The sequence below is a fragment of the Onychostruthus taczanowskii genome, unplaced genomic scaffold, assembly GCF_017590055.1.
Source record: "Onychostruthus taczanowskii isolate IOZ18803 unplaced genomic scaffold, ASM1759005v1 scaffold18, whole genome shotgun sequence".
Classification (NCBI taxonomy): Eukaryota; Metazoa; Chordata; class Aves; order Passeriformes; family Passeridae; genus Onychostruthus; species Onychostruthus taczanowskii.
This window is the reverse complement of record NW_024499017.1, coordinates 9,828,372-9,849,429: the sequence shown is the minus strand read 5'-3', so window position 1 is coordinate 9,849,429 and position 21,058 is coordinate 9,828,372. Positions and strand designations below refer to the sequence as shown.

At 43.1% G+C, this 21,058-nt stretch overlaps 1 protein-coding gene across 1 annotated transcript in view; it reads right to left on the bottom strand.

The window, feature by feature from the left end:
- PLCG2 (phospholipase C gamma 2) overlaps positions 1-2,735 on the bottom strand; it is a 55,231-nt gene extending 52,496 nt beyond the window's left edge. The window contains exon 1 of the mRNA XM_041400909.1: positions 2,616-2,735. The gene's annotated coding sequence lies outside the window, so the exon portion shown is untranslated. The remainder of the gene's footprint in view (positions 1-2,615) is intronic.
- Positions 2,736-21,058: the final 18,323 nt, after the last annotated feature.

The window sequence follows — 21,058 nt, the reverse complement described above, 5'->3', positions numbered from 1 at the left end:
TGCCCGGTGCAATCTTTCCAATCCCTTTTTGAATTCTTTTTGTTTTTGCAAGTTAACAGAGAAGCCACAAGAGTCCCTTCTTACTTCTGCAGTGCCAACAGTGAGCTTGAAGTGCTTTACAGCAGGATGTAGAGCATGGTTTGCAAAACATACACCTCATTTAGTGTTTTATATTGCCTTGTTACAGTAATAAAAAAAAATGGAGTATTCTTTCCTTATATTACTGAAAAAATTTATGTATCCCAATCCTATAGCTGGGAGGGAGTGAACGACTTTGAAGTACTGTAATCAACAGTAGATTTATTATTTTCTTTTAGCCATAATGTAACTGATCCTTTTAGACTACCTGAGATAATAATTTAAATTATGACAGGCCTGAACCTAAAAAAACAGCCATGGTCATCTTGCTACAATGATTTATTAAAATAAGAAATGAAAGGAGGGAAATATAAACAAATTAAAATGTTTGAACAGTGTCTGTTTTCTAATAAAAAAAAATAGAAACCCTGTCTTCTCACTTTGCTCTTTTCATTAAGAATCATAATAAAACAAATAAGCTGTCATCTGGGATAAGGATTAAGCATTTGTGCAGCACTACACTATACAAAAACCTGAACTATACAATATACAAAACTGTGTGAACCATACACTATACAAAAACCTGAACTTTTAAAATGAGCATAGGTTTTCAAGAGTACACTATACAAAAACCTGAACTATACAATATACAAAACTGTGTGAACCATACACTACAAAAACCTGAACTTTTAAATGAGCATAGGTTTTCAAGAGATTATAAAAAATATACATCAGCTCTGTCTTTTACAGTACAAGGTATGGCTGTTAAATGAAATATGATTTAGAAAAACGAGAAAAGAAGTTTCTACATGCAGCTATTTAACAAAGGGCAATGCAGTAGGGTTTTTGAGAGATAACTCCCTTAGTACAAAGGAACTGCCTCTCAGAGGTGGCTTCTTAAGCAGTTTCTGCTGAATATAATATACTGTACTTCCCCTTTTAAAGGAGCTCTTTCTCCCGAAACCAGAGAGAACAGTGGATTTAATCTAACTTAACTCCTAAGTCACAAGCCAAGTTTTTGACTTAAGGTGGAAAGAATATTGCAGTATTTGATCAACCTAACTGACCATTCCTAGGCTACCTGCTCCACTTTAGGAGTAACATCACAAAAAGGTGCCTAACAGTAAAAGAACTAACAGAAGTCCTTCAGGACTTCAGGAATTGTCTTACACCACAGGTGCCCCTCAGCCTTCCTGACACCCTTCACTGCACGACAACTTGAATTAACAATCTTTCTACCCATTCATGCAGCAGAACTCTGTGATGACCTTCATCAGCCCATTACCTGCATGCCTCCAAACCAGCAGAGTGTGAGCTACAAGATGCTGTGTGTAACAGAAGCACCACTGCTCTTCTGCTGAAAAGTTACTTAAGCCTCAGTTGGAACGATCCAACATCACTTACAGGACTCAGCAAGTGAGTTAATAATCATCAAAACATGCCACAAGCTCCAGCTTAGACACAGACATGACTCCTTCCCTTTGACTGTAGGAATTACAGGAGCTAAATTTTGAAGGTGTCCTGTACCATATGCAAAACTTGGATCACTTGCTACTGTTTGTGTAACACCTGGTCTGATAGGCTTTAACTGAAAAGCCTAAACATGGACATTTAAAAAAAAAAAAAAAAAAAAAACCAAACATCCAACCGAACAACTTCTATTTAATCTATCCTGTCCACTTAGTTTTACTTCAGACTTTAACAAACAAACCCTTCTTTAGCAGAAGATTGGTGTATAGCTCCTAACTCTAGTCGTGATTACAGAGAGGAAAAACTAGAAAAAGCAATCTATAAACATACCAGCTAGCAAAGAATAGCTCAGATAACCACTGACGGATCCATAGTCTGTTACAATTTCACCCACATGACACAGCAGGTGCTTTCCAGACACAGAAAGTTAACCAAGAAGTGCAGTCCAAAGTTTGCCTCCAGTCAATTTCTAAATTTTCCCATGTGCTCCCGGCATTGCAAAAAGTTTGTTGCATCCTCTGCCCGGAGCTCTACCTTTGCATTCAGGACATCACCTCGCCAGATGGACAGGCACCAGTGACACCAGCGCAGTACAATGGCAGTAATAATTAACAACTATCGATGCACGGCCCTCGCGATGCAGCTGCTGCCCGCAGAGCCCTGCGGCCTGGCGGGGCGAGCAGCGGAGCGGAACCGCCGAACCGCGGTGCCCACCTGCCCGGGCAAGCCGGGCCCTGAGCCCGGGCAGGGCCGCGCACGGCTGGGCTGCTCTCAGGCACCGCCACACTGCCAAGGTTTCCTTCCTTCTTCTCCGTCAGCCTGGGCTGCGGCGGGGCCCGGCCAGACACAAGGCGCGGGGCGGCAGGGCCACCTCAACGAGCCCCCAGCCTGCCTCGTCCCCTCCAGCCCAAGTGCCCGCCGCCCCGTGGCACGACTGTCCCTCACCCTCCGCTGCACCGACCCCGCGCATCCCCCGCCTGCCCTCCCCAGAGCCTCCCTCCCGCCGGACTCGCCGCCCCGCCCCAGCCCCGCGGCACCTGCTGCTGCTGCCGCCGGGCAGCCCTCACCTGCGCGGCGGCGGGGCTCCGTGCGGCGGCGGGGCAGTGCGGGCAGTGCCGTCCCGCTGCCGTCCCGCTGGTCCCGCCGCGCCTCTCGGGGCTCCGCTTCTGCCGTCACCGGGAAGGGGCGGCGCCACCTGACCCGGCGGCCACCCCGGGCGCCCGTGGCGCGGGCTGCCCTCAGCCCCCAGCTGCCCTCAGCCCCGGGCTGCCCTCAGCCCCCGGGCACCGGCCCTGCCCTCCCGCGTCCTCCTCAGCCCCGGGCTGCCCTCAGCCCCTGGGCACCAGCCCTGCCCTCCCGCGTCCTCCTCAGCCCCGGGCTGCCCTCAGCCCCCGGGCACCAGCCCTGCCCTCCCGCGTCCTCCTCAGCGCCGAAGCGGGGCCGGGACTGTTCGGGATTCCTCTGTCCGCCCTGGCTGCCACTGTCCCCGCAGGGCCCCATGCCCGCAGCCCCTGAGGCGCGGTGTCCCCTCTGCCAGGGAGGGCTGTCCCGCCGCTCGGAGCTGATGTTCTGCTCGTCTGAGGAGGGTGATGGAGCCTTAGGAAAAGGTTGTGTAGCGTCACTGTCGCTGGAGTTGCCTTGTCAAGTTAAAACTGACTCCAAGCGATCCGCTGCATTTGTATTGCATGTCAGTTTAGGAGTAGCGATGCTAGAAGTATTTCCCAGGCTGGGATTCTGAATAGTGGTAGGACGACAGGTCAAGCCCTGGTACAGCCATTCAGCTTGATGTATTGGTCTTGCCCCAGGCCAGTTTGATAAATCTGGGGAAAATTCCTACACCCATAGGCGGGATGACGAGGTCATCACAGGGAACAAGTCATGCCAGTTCATCAGACACCAAAATAAATGCCCAGAAACCAAAGCTGGAGATGACACAGCATTTTCAAAAAAGATCTTGGCCGTTTCTGCAAGGGTTGTGCCATGTTACAATGGCAAGTCCTTTATTCCAAATGCAGATTCCCAAACACAGACCTTAAGTTTCATGGAGATAATTCTTCATCTCCCCTCCTTCCAATACTGGTGGCTGGCACAAGGGAGTGAAAAGCACAGGTCTTTTAGCAGACTAATCTACTCTGTTGGGAGGAAAAATAGTTTTCCATAATTTCAGTCAGCATTATATATAGTTGAACAGTAATCAAACATGAATTGATACTTTCACCCTATACGTGCAGAAACTACTGAAACAAAATGATATTTGCAATGGGGTTCTGCACCAAATGCCACCAAAAATAATCCCTAACTACACAGAATGAGAAAAAAACATCAATTGTGTCTTCTGTAGGAGCAATTTGGGAAACTCTTCCCAAAAGCAAACTAACAAGCCTTTATCATGCTCAAAAGTACCAAAGGTTTTCAAATAAGCATGACCTATCAGAAAAGAACTGAAGGACACATTCAAAATATACCACCACAAAAGGAAGAAAAGCCTGAAAGCCAACACCTGGGAAAGGTTGTGGTTCATTTTAAATGCAAAACAAAAGATGATCATTGCAATCTTATCACTGTTTACTATTCTGTGAAGACTTTTCACATTTTTCCAGAAGTCTAACCTGGGAAAAGTTTTTCTCTTTATAAAAAGTGTGACTCCATTACAAATTCACGTAACATCTAACAGGAGCCATGGTAGTAAATTAATAAGAATAGTAGAATAATTATTAGTCACCCATGGTGTGTCTCTGCCACACAATATTTCTAGCCCTTCATCTTTAAAGTCTTCAGTGTTGCATGTTGAAGCTGCCTTTGAAATGATGTGAACAGTGGCAAAAAGCAAGAGCCAAGCAGCCAGTTTCCCCAGCTGCAGGTGCTAACACGCAAACATCCATTCACACCCCAGAGAGCTGAAGGGTGCAGGTGATCCTGGGCATTTTACAAGCAGGAGATGGCAGTATTCACTTAACGTGGGCTGTCAGATCCAGGAGTCATCTGGGTCCCTTGACAGTGAATCCAAGTTCCAGCAAATACCAGCCCCAGCAGCCCCTCCTGGTTCTGCTTCGCTTGGCCAGGTACCAACAGTCTCCTCACCAGCCATATGGCACAGCTTCAGCACAGGAACCACCCTTGAGCAACCCAGAAGCCACGCAGGCACAGAGCCGCTCATCTTGATGGTATTTAGAGATGTGCTGCAGTAGATAAAACACTGCTGCCAAGAAAAACTTTGGTCTGGACATACTTGTGGTTGTGCCTCATTGGTGTTGTGGAAGGACAAATAAAACCTACCCATTCCCAGCATTTCTTGCATGACCTTAGACTTACCTGATAAAATGCTCTTAAAGCTGAAGAGTCATTATATAGCCAGAGAAAATATGTATCTTGAAGAGAGTCATAGCTGCAGTGGGGATCATAACAGTGAATCCTGAAAATTGCTGGATGTAACAAAATCTCAGATGGAGTAAGCAATCCTTAAAACCAAACCAATAAAAGAGTAACTCTTAGAAACAGCAGCTGTTATTCAGCACATTCACTAGACCTGAAATAAGAGTACTCAGACTTCCTCACAATCCCAACAGATTTGAGTTATTACCAGAATCAGCAGCTCTGCCATCCAACAACGAAACCTCAAAAGTGAGAACTTCCAGGCAGACCACATAATTACCTGTAAGGATTATGGATGTCATAGTCACAGATAACTACTAAGTGACATCTCCAGTCCTTTTTTTGTAGGGAAAAAAAAAAAAAAAACCCCAATAAGTTTTTTTTTTTTTTTTTTTTTCTGTGAGGAAAATATATGCTGAGGACAGGTGTGGGAAAATTAGATCTCTGAGTTGAAGAATCTGCCCCAGCAAAACCTGTATGTTTAAAAAGAAGGTTAACCACTAGAATAAAATCTTCCTTCCTTTATTCTTTTTTCTTTTCAGTTAAATTTTAAAAGACCCCTTGAATTGTTAAAATATCACAATTCATAGTATAAGATCTGAAAAGCAAGTTTTTCAGCTGGAGTATAGTTTTACATTCTGGTCATAAATCCCTCGGAAAGGGAATTTACAGTGTTTATACTGACACTCTCTTAATTACAGCATTGAAAATTCAACCCTGTCTTATATTTGGTAATGAAGTGTTGATTGCTTCCCCTGAAGAATAAAGCAAGGCATGAAAAAGAAGCACAGGACTGGCTAGGTGGCCTCGTGGATATAATAAATAATGGTCACAAAACTGGTGCCACTTCCTCACAGGAGATGCAAAGAAGAAACAGCTTTTGTGCAGAAGACAGAAGTTGAAAATCTTTACCCCATCAATTGTAAGAAATGTTAAAGAGTGATTAGGCAGGAGAAACAAATATTTTAGAGACTGTCACAGACATTTTGTAGCCAAAGGATTTACTAACCACCACCATCTCTGCACTCCTTAGCAGGATGTATTAGCTCAGCTAGATTTTCTGGTTAGAGCTGCAACACTATAACCAGAAGTTTCATAAAGAAAACTTAATTTTCAAGGTCTTCCTTTATGGACTTTTCATCTGCAGGACTCAAGCTGATTTTAAACCTGTCAAGAAAACTCACAGTTTGAGTTTTAGAGTGAGGTAGCAACAACTGCTGCAGTCTGGAGGGAAGAGGGGAAGGATGTCCCTCGCAGTGACTGCTGTCACTGACAGAGCAGTCCTGTGCCACCCCAGCTCCTCATGGCAATAGCTTCAGCTACTCTGGGAAGCCTTGGTCATCTTTAGTGGCTCAAAGGGTCTTTATAGCATGAAGCTGACTTTTGAGAACAATGTCCAGCTGTAGCAGCTCAATTCAAGTAGTGAATTTTACAGGAGATCCACCTTCAACGCCATCACAGAGTGTGACAGGTCCAACACCCCCAGCACATCTCAGCATAACAGAGCTCAGGCTCATTGAAGAGAATCTCTTGTAGAAAGTGTTCTAGTGTGTACTTGGCTCCATTCTTATCAGAGTTGCATTTTAATCTCAGTAAATTATTGTCACTTAATCATAATATTTAAAGTAAATATTGACTTAAAGTAAACTACTAAGGTCACTAGCAGAAAAAAGCTGACATGAAGGAAGGGTGGTTGTACTTGTAAGTGGCTGGCTTGCTGCCTGCTGAAATGTTTGAGTCCTCAAAAGTTGAGCTACTCCTCAGTTCAGTCACCCTGTCTCTTTTTATTTGCAAGATCTGCATTTAAAAAATCTTCTGAGGAGCTACTGCCCACTGGCCTCATACACCAAATACAGTGCTGTCCCTTACAATTTCTGTAACAATTTGCATTTACAGATGTCAAAACAATTTTTTTAAAAAATGGAAATCATTATATCATATTTTCAAAGGCATCAGGCCCAGAGGGTGAGGAGGTTTGCCAAAGATCTCACAGCAGTTACACGCCTTAGGCAGAACATTGCTTCCAGGTTTTATCCTAATGTCCTGACTTTGGAATGGCATTTCCTCATAGCAAAGCTAGCTGTGCCAGAAGAAACCTTTTCATTTATCAGAATTATACTTTCAAAAGTTTCAGTCAAGCAAAAACAGCTGTGTGGTTTGGGATGCTCAATAAAAACCTTTTAAAAAATACATATGAAAATATTTTAAATAAGTGTCAAAGTGCATTTTTTAGACACACATTAATGAGTTATTTACTCAGCATCTTGAGCCAGTTTTGACCACAGAAGGGGTTTAAAGGGCCTGCAATCCCACCTTTAGATGAAGAGTTAAATATTACAGTCACTACGTCCACAGTGATAAAATGCCAGCAGCTCATCACCACTACTATCAACAAGGAGCTGATACCGATGTTACAAGGCCTCAGCAGAAAAGGAAAACTGCAGAAGACTCTGCAGGGAACCAGAGAAAATTTTCTCCTGTGCTTTTTAAGCCAATTAAATTAAAATATTTCATAAAAATAATGTGCTTTTGAGTCGGAAGAACTGGGAACAAAACAGCATTTGACAATAGTTTCGAATTAAGCGAGTTGTAACTCAGCAAGAAACAGTCCAGTTCTCCCCCCAGGTAACTTTCAGCCTTTCATTTCTTTCCCGCTACAGACTGGGAGTTGAGGAGAGAAAAGGCTCTGTTAGTATCTGCTTCAGCCTCCTGCTCTCACTCATTATCCCTGTAAGCCTGGAGAGCTTCAGGAAAGAGATCTTCAGGCAGGCTGGGCACAGCTCAGCCTTCAGCCACTGCTCTTAGCCCATCCCAGGAGGGACTCAGTGTGACAAGAACACACACCAAGGCTTCTCTCCATGGTTATTTGCCTTTTTCCTCCCATTCTGCTGACCTCTTCTTAACACTGATCCCACTACTGCTGGTGGAAGCTTTTCTGGGATCATAAAACAGAGATAGGCCAGGTCTTTCTTTACTTTCTACATGGCTGATTGCAGGGATTTATTATCGTGCAAGGCCTTCTCTCAGGGCACACAGGAAGGGAGGAGAAGTTCCTTGCATCTGTGCTCACTCATGCATAGATCAGCTTTAATCTGACACATGCTACATCAGAAAAGTTTAGAAAAGCCCTCTAGTTAATCAAAGCACAAGAATTCTCCGGGGATGGCAAGAGCACGCTGGTCCTAATGCAGATAAGCATGTAGTCATGTAAAAACAAGTGTCAAAATGTCACTAAAATCAAAATATGATTGAAAAAATTAATGATATCCTTGAGTGATAATTTCTAAATAGAGATAGAATGAGATGCTCTACAGGGATATGCCTTCCAGATGCCTGTGCCTTGGAAAAGCATCCATCTGGTTATATCTCCAGGATCAGCATATTTGTATAGAATGCAAATCACTCCTGCAACTGCTGTTATCTTTCTGCACTGTAGTCATAACTGAGTGAGTCATGTTAAAGGGTCAAAACCTTCTGTTCCACTTTTTGTGATAAGCATCTTTTCAACATGCAGTGTCAGAGATCCTGTGTGCCAGCAGATCGAGGTGGGAGCTGGTATGGGGTTATCTATAATCATGATTTTTACTAAGAGACTTCTGAGTATCCTGGGGAGCAAATTTACCTTTGTAGCTTCAGAAGAGGCTCAGTTTAGAAGAGCCGAGGATCATTTTTCAGAAATGCAAGCAGAAGGCAGATACCAACAACCCCATCTGGCTGCTGATCTCAAATACATGTGTGTGTGTATAAAAATGAATATAGGCAAAATCCTATTGTTTCACTTATCATATTAAAAAATAATACTTTCACATCTCCAAACAGATTATATTTGTGCAAAATTCAGAAACTACACAATATGTTGGTAAACACTAGCTACAACATCTCTCGATCACTAACATTTGACTGAAAATCTGAATTTAGACACTTTATGAGATGCTTTAAAAATAGACACAATATTTGACTTCTACAGAGAAAAAAAAAAAAAAAAAGGCAACAAAAAGCGACCAGCTTTCTTTCCATGGAAAATTTCTAACATGCTCTTCATTTAACAGGAGACAATGTCTAGAACAAAGAATCTAGCAAAGTGAATTTAAAAGTGCTTATTTGGCCAATCTCCAATTAAAAATATCTTCGTTAACTTCAGCTGAGCATCCAGGACTTGTGTGTGCTTGTAATGATTGTAAAAATGTCACACACACATAAAAAAACCTGTTTCCTCTTTTCTCCTTAGACTGGACTAGTAATTTTCAAATGCCACCATCTCTTTCAAAAAAAAAAAAAAAAAAAAAAAAAGCTTTTTAAATTTCCTTTATGATTAAGAATGTCCTTTCACCATGGAACTAAGCTACAGAATATTTTACAGGACAGAAGACAAAGGCTGGAACACTGAAGGCTCTGCCAGGTAATTTAAACCCAACTGTGTTCTCTCCAGAACCTTTCTGCCACACGTGGGGAATTATTTAACCCATTTTTGCAAAGGATAAGTGCCCTGCTGAGCCTCAAGGCAGCAACACAGAGCTTACCTTTAATCCTGTGCAGAATAATGAGTGATACACTGCTGAGATTAGTGAGGCAGTGTCAAACGGAGGTTTCTTCCTCTTTGTACTCTGACTCCACCTGGGTAAAAGCACACTGTTAAGACCCCTTAAGCATACAAAATCTCTAATCAAGTTTTCGACAGCCTGGGTCTTTTAGCTAATTTAAAATTTAAAAGAAAAAAAGTTGTCACCTTTGATGACATTCACTTCCTTGCAAGGACAGGTTTTGTTACGGCTGCTGCTAGCAGGGGGGGAAAAATAAAAGCAAAAAAAGTTCTAAGAAAAAAGTGGAACTCTAATTCTGAAACATGTCCCTTCCAGCCAGCAGGACTCTCCTCTTGTAGCGCCCGCATGGGCTGAGCCCTTTTCACTCTCACTTGCATCATGCGTTAATAGCCTGGCAATGTGCTAACAATGCTCCCACCTGAGATCAGCTATTCTAACAGTTTCTGGTTGTTTTAGGCAAATTTCAAATTCTTTGCCTTCTGGTTTCTAAACTTTTGGGATGCCCTTTAAGTTTTTTCTGCATCTAAGGCGTTTATAAATTACTTTTTTTACAAACATTGAGAGTCTTAGGGACTCTGCTCATTAAGCTTTTAGGAAAATGTCAAATATTTTAATCCTTAGGAAGAAAAAACATCAAAACCCTGAGAACTGAAAAAGTCACGTCTGTTTTGAGAAATGTATTTATAATAGATATGCAAACATTCGGCTTGTGTTTACCCACGTGCTGTTAGGAGAAAATGGTTTAAGCATGGAACCCAGGATTTAAAAGTTAGACCAGAAAAGAACTCCTGGTTTGTTACCCTGGAGGGAAATAGATGAGGAGAAGGTTCACTTTGTTAACAACTGATAATTAGCACTCATTTTATTTTTTTATTTTAAAAATAGTGAATACTTTGAAGCTGGATAATACCGGTTTTCAATTTATTTATATGCAAATAATAATTAGAATTTATAATTAGACCTGTAGATAAATCTACCTAGAAATAAATACGATTTTAACAGATTGAAATGTAATACAAATATTTATATCAAAGCACAGTTTGAATATGGCAAAACAATTCATTTTTTGAGACATTTTATGAAAACAAAACAAAACATGACACTCTTTAACGAAAAAGAAAATACAGAAAACTAAAAATAGAAAGCCATGCAGAAATATAGCTGGAAAAGAGGGTCCTTATAAGACCTCTAAGGAAAAGAAAGAAAATGCTGCTCCCACTAAGTGCCAGTCAGCAGCTGTCCCCTGGTCTGGCAGCACAGATGGAGGGAACACACAGAGCTGCTGACTTGATGACAGACATCTTCAGCGGGCTGAGAAGACCTTGGCCATTGCTGTGGCAGGAAAGCCTCAGTTACCCAGCAAAAACAAGAGCTAAAGTTGCTTCTTGATGATTTTTGTAGCCTGACAACAGCCAGGCTTTAGCAGCGGGCAGTGCAATAGCAGCAGTGCTGCAGCAAGGAGGTTTTGCTAAGAAAATTGCCAGACAAAAAAGGCATCAAAAAAAAATCCTTGATACTACAGAACAAATATAGCAAAATATTTCCAGCCTCCTACTACAGTGGACATCGGTGAGGTGGTTTGATGTCAGGGAGGAGATCAGTCAGCAGAATGAGAAAGGATGGAGGAGGTGATGTCTCCAACCCCATGCCGCCTCTGCCCTGCTCTGCTTTTAGCTCCCGTCTTGTCAAGAGCTGCTTGTTACCCCCAAAAGATGAGAGATAAGGTCAATGGAAGTGCAAGGTGTTGCCAGACTGTGGCTATTTTTTTTTTCTTTTTTCTTTTTTTTTCAAAGAGAGGAAATAATGTGTGCAGAGCAGCGGTGGTTCATTTTGGGTCACTCAGGAAATGTGGGGCTGAGAATTTAAAAGACAGGCATTTTTGTTTTGTGGTTCTCTCGGAGAGCAAAAGCATACAAGAAAACTTTTTTTGGCTAAAAAATGCAAACTTTGAGTTCACCTACAGCTAGCTGAGCTATCAACACCATGTTTCACTCTGAAGAATGTCACTTTAATTGGAATATTTTGCATCTGTGGCTGTAGTTATTACAGAAATGCTAAATAGCTAAAACCAGTGCTCCTTTGGATTGCAGCACAGATAATAGCAGAAGGAGGACAGGAAGACAATGAGAGATTATTATTAACTCTATTCCCACCAGTGAAGAGCTGAGGCATAATTGGTTTCAAGCTGAAGTTTCACACACATCTTCATCCAGCACTTGCTGTGGAAAAAGGCAGTCCCTGCTTCTGCTGTCCTCATTTGCCTCTTGCCATCTCTGCCCCAGCTCGGCCCATGGAGATAAGAAAAATCTGAAAACACAAATCCAAAACTAACGCTGTGAATATTGCAGGTAATGGAAAATAGGAGATCAGCTGGAGATATATCTCTTTAAGTTACAAAACTGCTTTTAATTTGGCCTTTCGACTTATAAGCAGTAAACAAACTGATAATCTTTACTGCTGTAAATGGGCATGGAAAATTAATGCAACAGAACACTCAGAAGCTCACAAGAGTAGTCCTTGAACAGCACAGCTGACTGAAATACCTGGAATTCAATCTGCATGTTACACAGTTACCTCTACCTTCTGATGAGGAAGCTGAAAATAGAGACTGTAATTAAGCAAAGCACTGTGTGTTTTGAAATTCGTTAATGAAAAATCCAACCAGCCAGCAAAGAACTGATTCTTGTGCTGACAAAGAGAAAAGAAAAAATCTGTTGTGCCAAGACATCTATGAACAACTTAAAATACATTAAGATATATATATATATATATATGTGTGACAAAAAAAAAAATACAGTAAGAAATTTAATATGTTGTGCCAAGACATCTATGAACAACTTAAAATACATTAATATATATATATATGTGTGTGTGACAAAAAAAAAAAAATACAGTAAGAGATTTAATGATTCACTTGAAAAAAAAATTTGCAAACAGGAAAATAATCACCAAACACAAGTTTTTCAAAAACCTCCATATTATGAAAAAAATCCACACTAATAATCTCTGTTTGAATAATCCAGCAGAAAAGTTGAGAGCAGAGCTGCCTTGGAAATGCTATTTCTTGCTGACATATGTTTTATAGATATTTTTTAGACCTTCAGACATCATGGCATTATTTATGTGGGTGCTGAGAACAAATTTGCTGCCTTCCCAGGCTTGATCAAAAATATTTTTAATCACTGTCAAAAATCAGGCTCTGCAGAAAAATTTGGATGAGCTGAAGAGAAAAAAAAGCTGCAGTTTCTCCTCAGTGTGTGTGGAGTCCCTGCACCACGTTGGTTCAACACTATCTCCTTTTCATATTTACTGTTAAAAGGAAAGATGAATGTTTGAGGGATAGGCTGGTCCTACCATCATAATAAATACGTTTTTTAATTAGACTTCCCTCTGATTGAAGGAAACCAGCAGTCTTTCTGGATATGTTTTAGCTGAGAAAAAATCAAGGAAGAAATGGCCATGTTTCTTGTACCAAAGTTCTGGGTTACTGCAGATGAGAAGAGAACCCAATCAGAGTGACAATGCCAGCTGAGTTTACAGGAAATGCCTTTTTAAAAAAATGACAGACACATTTTTAGCAGCTGATTTGTTCAAAAAATACCCTAAAATCCCAAACACAGCAAACGGATCCTCTTTATTCTGTAGGGCTTGTTGCAGACCCTTGAGAACAAAGAGCAGAATAATAAAACAAAGGACATCACTGAGGCTTGTGCTGTGGTTTTGTAGCACCAGGTCACATCTCAAACACCACCACCTGAGCTGCTGCTCTTGTGTGACCACAGCTGGGCCACCTGCACTCACACCAGAGAGCTCGTGGCTCCTTTGCTTGCTCGCATCACTGCGGGCAGAAGCCGGAGTTGGGATAAACAAAACTCTTGCAAAGCATCCAGGAGAAACCTGTGAACTCAATGGAAAGCAGTTGGCTGCTTGTTTTCCTTCCTTGTTTACCCTCAGATTGTTTGGACTGCAAATATGGTGGAGGTTGATGTCACAGAGGGGACAGGGACAACTTTCTGCAGAAAGCAGTGCACATCCTGAGAGAGAAGCAGCACTCCAAAACACTGAGCCTTTTGCAAGGGATCAGAGCACCTCGTTGCAATGGGAGCTCCCCAATCCCTCACCAGAGCCCCTGCATGGCAGCAGCTGCCCTGCACAGCCCGGGGTTTGCATGGCAGGACACGCTTCCTGCTGGGATCACAGCCACACTCTGCTCTCCCCAGCCCTGCAGCTGCTCCTTGGGGACCTCAGGCAAATCACTCTGTGCCTCACCTTCCCCAGCTGCAAAATGGGCAGGAGGATATTTCACTTTGCTGGGATTTTGGATAAGGAATACAGGAGGCAGTGTTTGTGATGCAGTATTTGGGATGCAGTATTTGTGGTACATTATTTATCAGCAAGGCTCCACCACTGATGCAGCATTATTACAATTAACATTGCTATTGTTTTACTTCAGACGGAATCTGTGCTATCAAAAGTTATCTTGCTGTACTTAAAAACTAAATCTGCATGAGTTTAGCCCTGAAAAAACAATTTGTAATTCTGAATCCAGTATGCCAACCATATTTATTCATATCTCTGTTTTTTCAGCTACCATATGATACAATCATGTTGGCAAAAAAGAAATATATTTTATAGCGTTAGTTGTTGATGGCAACTTTAACATCTTCTATACTCCTTTCCCAAAGGCAAAGGATTATGTAATAAAAAGAAAGTCAATATAACAGCACTGAGGTTTAGAATTAGCAGGATAAACTGAATTTTAAAACAATACTGGCCCTATCCTGTACTTACAGATAACAGAACTGATGACTTATAGGTGCTGCCACTGAGAATATAACACACAAAGAGACTGCCAAAGTAATATTCCTATTTTTATATGTCACATTACATTTATATATCTCTTCTACTACACTTCCTCAGACTAGAAGGCTGTGGTGTGTGGACTGTGAGTCTCAGTCAGGAAAACTTGCTCCAGTTCCAGTTCCACTCCTCCCACCTGAAGCCCTCAGCAAACCTTCCAGGAGCTCCTGGCTGCTGGTGACCCAGCCAGTGACCCAGGAACATCAGCAAGCATCTTTGCACGGTTCAGATTCCTAAAATTCTCCTTTCCCAGGACATTAAAATATCATCCATGCTACTCTGACACTTGCTTTGTTATTCATACCAGGGGGTTTGTGTGCATTCTTCTAGGACCATTTATGCCATCCTCTCTTTTAATGACAAACTAGTGATGGTTCAGTGACTCCGAACGTACCAGCTGTTTCCTTCACTAGGATCTGTTGCTTGTGCACTGTATTTCTACAAGCCATGAAGAAGGCACATCAGTCCACAAGGAGAGAGGAGAGATGCCTGCTTTCCTGTAGGGAGCTGCAGGGCAGAGATGAAAGAGCAGAACAAGATTCACTGGTCAATGGTACTAATTTCCATAAGCTGCAGTGTATAAAACTTATGTGTGGGCATATGAACAGGGCACAGCTGCAGTGTATAAAACTTATGTGTGGGCATATAAAACTTATGTGTGGGCATATGAAACTTATGTGTGGGCATAACCACAGGTAGGATCCCCATCCTGAGAATTATTCCTGCTCAGCCTCTTATCTGTCCCTCTGCTGTGTCTAGAATCCTCTCAGTTTGTTGCTCTGCTGCTTCTTCTGTGATACCACGATGCCACTCACTGCCCACATACAGTACTAGCAGACTTTCTGCTCAGGATTCATTTAGGAAAAATGTTGCTCAGTGGAATTGTACAAGTTTCTAGCTTGGCTTCTAAGTGCCTCTTCATGCTACACACCCTCTGGATCTTTTCAACTGGTCTCTTTCAAAGGGGACTCATAAGTGAGCAACTAAATCTAACTGCATCAGCAAAGTCACCTTCAGACCCACCAACAGCCATATGCCTTGCACTGGATGCAATTATACAATTCCAGTAGTTTTGCTGTTTCAAAATTATTACTTTCCCAGTTTCCCAATTATTTTTCTCAGGTTTTGTCATTTACCTCATCCACACGGGCTACTTAGTGCCTGGTGATCTCTTTCTAGATAGTTTACAGCAAAGATGGATTAAAGATCAGTTTAGCTGTTAGCTCAGCCGCTTCAGTCTGCCAGCCTGGCTTTCTCCCAGAGATAGGCCAGTTTAGCAGCTTATCTTCTCAAATCTGCTCTTGCACATGTGACCCATATTTGCATACGGCACACATCCCATGGGACAGCACGTTTAGTCCTTTGCATGCTGTAGTTGCTGTCCCTTGTACAAGGAGCTTCCTCAGGGTTTGGTAACTGCCACGAGAGCAGGCACACAGGTGTGCATCACACTGCAGATAGCACCATGGGATTTACCCACAGGGAGGGAACAATAAGAACAGTCTTGTATTAAAATTAAGCTTAAACAAAATGAAAGCAAGGTCTACAAATTTATAATGAGAAATGGTACTGAGTATGAGAAACTCAGAGCACCTGAGTTCCTCAGAGCTGAGAAGCAGGTCTATTCAGACTTTCTTGACAGCTAGAGCTATAATTTGATACTTTTATAAAATACAGTTATTACTGGTAACAGCAGTAAGAAGACCCTAATGCAAAATAAATTTTTATTCTTACCATCAGGTTGGAACAGCCTTCTTTAATATCTATTCAAGGCAGAGCTCGAGGCTGTGTTTGGTCTTCAGGATAAGTAGTATTTTGCTAGGTAATGATTTGTTCTTGGGAAGTCTAGCTGATTAGCTTCCTGATAACCTTGGATGGAGAGCATTAGTGAAGAACAAAATGACATTATAAAGAAAGAAACCACTTACCAAAGAGCAGACAAGGACCCCCGGCCTGGACACATGCAGATTGATGGCTTGGCTTGTTAGGTCTGTATTTCAAGACCGTTCCTAGAGAAGCTCAGGTTTATTATTGAACACGACTGTGAATGTGACAAAGCCCAGCGACGATCAGTTGTCAGTGTTATTACCGCGGAAAGGGCCCTGACCATCAGCGCTTGCCGAACTGCCTGCGAGCCTCACTGATGGCACATGTCCTCTTCAAACACGAACGCGCCCAAACCCGGCTCATTTCCTTTCCTAGCAGCGCCATGCGAGGGCAGCAGAGATTGCGGGACGGGAGCGTGTGCGGGGACACCGCGGGAGCGGTCCCCGGCTGTCCCGACACCGGCCTCGCCACCACAGGGACTCCTGCCATCGGTCCCGGACATCCCACGGGATGCGGAGTCTGGGAGGAAACTGTGTCCGGAGAATCAGACGATTAAATAAGTCTCTCTTGAAGTGATAACGCTTTTAAACTTTTGCGATGGAGTCACCGTCCCTAGAGGGACTTACAAGACCTGCAGGTGTGGCTCTTGGGGACGTGGTGCAGTGCTGGGCTTGGCAGTGCCGGGCTGATGTTAGGATCTTAGAGGGTTTTTCCCACCTGATTCCAGGATACTCACCCACCTTCACTGCAGAGAGGGGACAGGACACAGAGCAGCCAAAGCCTGTGAGCGACTTTCACCGCTTAAGCAGAAAAAGCTCAACACCGAGATTGCGGCTGCACCTGACTCTGATTTCCAAATCCAAGTCTGTTTGTTTGGTGACACTCGGCGAAGGAAACACCGTCATTCCCACCCTGCGGGGCCAAACCCCAGCTCCGTCGTGCAGTCGCCAAAAGATGGAGCCGTGCACCAAATCCCAGCTGCGAATAAACGGCGACCAAGGGCTTTTAGCTTTTATTTCCACTTCAGCCAGGTTGATCCTAAGGCTCCATCCAAAGTCAGCTGATGTTTACAAGCAGCGATAAATCAAGCAGAAAGCGCTGACGGTAATGCTGCTCGGTATTGATCGGGGGCTGCAGGTGATGTTTAGGGGAGGGCTGGCCATTCCCACCATGCCCTGAGTAATAGGGTTCCTTGGGGATACACTGAGGCACCAAGGACGAGCTGCTTTCACAGTGCTTTGTGTTGGGCTGTCCTAATTACCCTTGCACAGGCCCCTCGGTTCAGAGGCTTAAAGAGGGCTGAGCAGTTTGAGTCACAGGCAGGGCACGGAGAGGCTGATACAGATGCTTTTCTCTAAGCTTCCTCTCGACCCCATAATCTTTTCCCCTGTCAACCGAAATCTTCAGCTTTTCCTACAAGGGTACGTTCTGCTTCCTTGCACCTCTTTGCCCAGGGCCCTGGTGTTTGCTGGCTGCCAGTGTGGATGCCCTTCTTCAGCCAGAGGATGAGCCAAGCCTGTTTGCAGGAACTGGAGAGACAAAGCATCCACACACAAATCCCATATATCTGTCGGCAGCTCAGGCAAGGCTGGGTGGTTGTTTGAAACTGCTCCATGCCAAGCATTTTGATTTGGTTTCATCTGGACCATTCCACATTGAAATAGCTGTTCCATTCCTGGTGTAATTTTCATGAAAGAAAATTTGAAAATCTGTGAAATATTAATTCTGCAGGAACACTATTTCCCACTGAAAAACAAACATCTTGGGAAAATTCCCAAGAAGATCTGAATAATACATCTTTAACACTAATAGGCAACCCCTGTGATCATGTGTCTTTCACTGCCTGGGGTCTATTTAAGCTCTGAATCCCATCTGTGATGCACAAGGATGGCTACTGAATATCCCAATAAGAGAGTGGTGATTTATCTGGAAATACGTCCTACAATAATCTTTTCTGGTATTTGCTGTAATAAAGGGAATATTGTCGTTGATTACCTCACTGATATGTAACTTTCTGCTGGCAAATCTTTCACTGTAAGGTTATAATAACATCACTCTTCAGCATCTCTGCCAGATACTCAACTCTTTATTTTCTGTTCTGTCATATAAGCTGAGTAATTTATATGCCTGTTCAATACAAAAGGTGGTTATTATATGTTTCAAGAAAGAGATTTGACAATATCTGCCTTGTAGAAATACTGAGTCGTAGAGAGGCAAGGCAAAGGAAAATACTGTAAATCAAGAGGTGACAAGGCAATTTTCAGATGGGAGATTAGAACACTGTTCAGGGTTCCACAAACAAATATGTTGAATTATAGACAAAAAGCCACTTACTAGCATTTGTCCCCTGTTGCTGCAGTCCTTTTAGGGATATAAATCCCACTGAAGTCAAATCATGTCTATAAACTAAATTCCAAAATGAATCCATAAGTAGAGTCTGACATGGAAATGCTTATTATTAGTTTGATTTGTACAAGATGTATAGATATGATTTCAAATAAAAGCAACATTATGGAAAAAATTACGTCAATTGCAGTTTTGTCTGAATAAGGACTGCACAGTATGAATGTGTCCCAAAATAACACATCTGCAGTGATCTAAGAGAAGCTTAGCTAACATTCCCTTCACTGCATTTTTACACAGGTAATTCTATGTGACTGCTTAACCCCAGCTCTAAAACAACATTGATTTGACAAATGGATGGGGGAGAGCCCCTTGCTCCACCCAGGGAGAAGGAGCAGTGGCTGCCTTCCAACCCGTACCACGTTGCAAGTGGATGTGCTGTAACTGAGGGACTGAGAACCCTTTGCTGTTTGCAAGTGCCATCTCAGATTTGCCTCCAGCCACCCAGGCCAGCAGCCAGGCACAAAATGTGGAGACTTAAATACAGCAAGAGCATGAGGTGAGAGAAACCCGTTTGGGTGTGAGACTGTGTGGCAATGCAGCGAGGGAGCTGCAGAAATGTTCTGCCTGGGTCTGCTTTCCTGCAAAGGACGTAGGCAGGTAACCCCAGGCCAGCAGGCAGGATTCACAACAAAAACTATTAGGGGTTGGGTGCCAAGAACTGATCATGCAAACTGCTTTAATCCCCCTGAGGAGAATGCCTGAGCACCGTGGGAAAGAGCAGGTCATCATGGACAAACATCCAGTGTTGTCAATCCAGTGCTGAACTCCTCTTTAGAGGCTCACAGGATGAGCCCACCCTGCTTCTGCCACTCTTTTCTGTCCTGCTTTCCAGGCAGGGCTGCTCCACCAGCAGCCAGCTCCTGGGTCACCTCCATGGGGACTACCCTGCTGTCCCTGGACACCACCGTGCAGCCCAGCAGCCCTTGGCAGCCACAGAGAGCAGGGCTTATCCTGATCCTGGGCAGCTCCTGGCTTTTGCAACATCACAGAGAAACAGGAGACCAAGGCATGGGAAGAGAAATTAATCCTCCTTCCAGCTTCCCCTTGAGAAGAGATGTCATTTTCTAGTCTGAGACGGGAAATCCAGACCCTGATTCAGAGAGCAAGTTGAGATTTTTATTAGCTCTCAATTAAAACAGGAAGATCATTGCCACTGAAGATGAAAGGGTACACCCCTGTCTCAGAGGAGCCCACGTGGGAAAGGAAGAGCACCCTCACATTACACTGGGGAGGGGAATGCATGTCACTGCTCTTTTGAGGCAGCAGCTCGGTGGGAGCCTGGTGACAGCAGATGTGATCCTTCCTCTAGAGGAGCTGCTGAACTGTGAACGTGCAGAAGTGGATTTCCAAGCCCAGCAATACCTGCTGCCTTGAGTGACCTACTTTTTTTGCACGCTATGTGAATAGGGTTAGGCAACAGTAATTTGGTGCTGAAAACTGAAACATTTGGGTAGCAACAATTACCAAGTGCTGGTGAATGCCACGGCAAACCTCAGTGCCTCTGACAGGGTTTCCTGGGCAGTACTACATTTCAGTCCCATGCTTTGGGAACGTATCCTGCAGGAACACAGTGCTTTGCTCAATTGAGCATAATCATTCAAATTAATTTATCAGATCCAAGAGGAGTTATGCTTATTATCATGAGTGGTAGTTTACCAAATGTACTGTTTTTAAGGTTATCTCTTCAAACATAAAAAATGAAAAGCATTTTCTTGTTGAGCATCCAAGCAGTCCTGTGCATCCAGATGAGCAAAGCTGAGCAAGTGAGGCTGTCAGCAGAATGAACACACCAGCACATCCAGCTTTCCCAATGGCCTTGCCACTTAGCACAAATAACACCAGCTTCAAAATCCCACCCTACGCCACCATCACTCTTCACTGGGCCCTGTGCTAGCAGGTGTCTCGTGATTCCTGCCTACCATTATTTCATTTCATCTGGGTCAGCAAATGCTCACTTATATCTGTACTCATTTATATTCATCCCTAGTTGAGTCTTCACTGAGATTTTAAGTATTTGTCACTCATACAGAGAGCAGAAATAAGTTAACAAGTGAATCACTCATTTGGACTTTGCTTTAGTTTCCCATGCCTGTGCTAAACGACTAATAACTGTTTCCAAAGTTGGGATTCAGTATGATATTTCAGTATATATATTTCAGTATGATATGGTACTTTGACTGTATGCAAATTTTCATTTTTTAACAAAATCTGATTTCTTGATACATTGGCCAATTAAATCAAACAGGTCTCCTCAAAATTAACCCTAGTTACCAGCAAGAAACATAAACCTAATAGTTGCAGCTCAAAAGCCTGGTGTGTTTTATCTCTCGTTTTTTCCCAGAATGAGATCCTGGCACCCTAATTCATAGGCACCAGAGCTGATCTCCACAGAGAGTCGCAATCAAGTCAACTCTTTCTTTGCAGCACAAAGGAAATCACATTTCTTTGAAATGCCGAGGAAATCTGAATGTGTGTTCCTGTTTAGCATGATTAAGGTGTCACAT